Here is a 1,476-nt window from a genome sequence, read left to right as displayed (position 1 = left end):
GGGCAGGTCAGAGCCGTAGTGACATCCTGGCCAAGTGATGTCCTCACTCCAAGGCTCTAGGAAGAGGATTTTTTTGTGTGGGTGGTGTGCATGAAGGTTGTTCACTGCTAATGCACAGTGTCTATTTGGTGTTATCACTTGTAGGGACCCCAGGTCAGGGTTTAGGGGTGAGGGATGGGTGCTGCACAAACGTGGACTGGGCTTGGGAAAGGGATATAAAAATAAGGACAATGACAGTGATTCAGCAGAAACATCTGGCTTTACTTCCTTCTCAGAATGGTTTATTTAACATGACTTCAGACATGCTCAAATGCATGCAGTTGTGAGAAGCAAAAAATAAAATAAAAAAAAAAATCATCACTTAGAGTCATATACGGAAGAGTGTGAAAGCTCCAAATGAGTTAATCTGCAATTAAGTTTTATGCTTAGGTGGGTTGTCCCCTGGCACTGAGCTTTCCATCCCACAGTGTACCAGCAAGAGTAAAGAACTAGCCTGTGCCAACAGAAACCTTACTGGATTTGTAAAAGAAGTTAAATGGGAAGGAATCCAGGGTCCTGAAAAGCTTGTTGGGCAGCAGACCTCATGGCAGCGTCTGTCTCGTATAACTCCTCTATCCCCCAAGAGAACTGAGCATGGAGTCTGGCCCTAAATCCTGGTTTTCTCTTCTGTAGTGCATAGTGAAGACATTATTACTTTGACGTTCAAAGCTTTACGGTCTATTGAGTCCGTGTCTGCTCTCCACAGCACAGTGAAAGCTTCTCTGCTCTGTTACAATTCCTGCTCTGCACACCACGCGAGGGATGGAGTCGTGATGCTGCACACTTCAGATCGGAACAATACTGGTTAAATGTGTGGGAAAAGACCACCCCTGGCTAAAGAGCATCACTGCTAGTGTTAAACTGTAATGCATTAGGGACTGTTTTCCTGTCCTCGTTCTTCTAAACACAGCCAGGTACGGCTCTGAGAAAGCCTCCGCTTGCTGCTGCTTGTAAGGAAAACTGAAGAAACTCAACAGCGCCAATAGACACATCATTCACTTCAGAGAAACTCAAAGGAACGCTGAGGTTATAAGTACAAAGCAATGACACAGCTAACACCATCCATTGCAAAGGAAAGCAGATTTTGAAGGGGAAAGAGGAACATGGAAGTTCAAGATTTTTTTTAAGAATTAAAACACGCAGCATTTGCCGGTGACACTGCTGCTGTGTCTCCTGGTAGATGCACACCCCAGAGAAGAACAGCCAGGCTTCAAAGTGGCAAAGTCTCTCAGTGGTACAACATCTGCATGTAACGAGGTCATGGTCACTATTGTGTTTGCTGCCCTCACTGTCCGGCGGCCAAGTTATTCCCAGCAAGTGATGGCGTATGCCGAAATACCCCGTGGCAGGCAGGATGCAGTGATCCAAACGCAATGAAGCCAGGAAAGATGGGGGAGCATTTTTGATGGGGAGCAAAGCAAGGCTGCGATGAACCGC

This window comes from Pygoscelis adeliae, unplaced genomic scaffold (genome assembly GCF_000699105.1).
Source record: "Pygoscelis adeliae isolate BGI_AS28 unplaced genomic scaffold, ASM69910v1 Scaffold88, whole genome shotgun sequence".
In the NCBI taxonomy this organism is placed as follows: Eukaryota; Metazoa; Chordata; class Aves; order Sphenisciformes; family Spheniscidae; genus Pygoscelis; species Pygoscelis adeliae.
The sequence above is the reverse complement of the archived record's forward strand: the minus strand, read 5'-3'. Positions refer to the sequence as shown.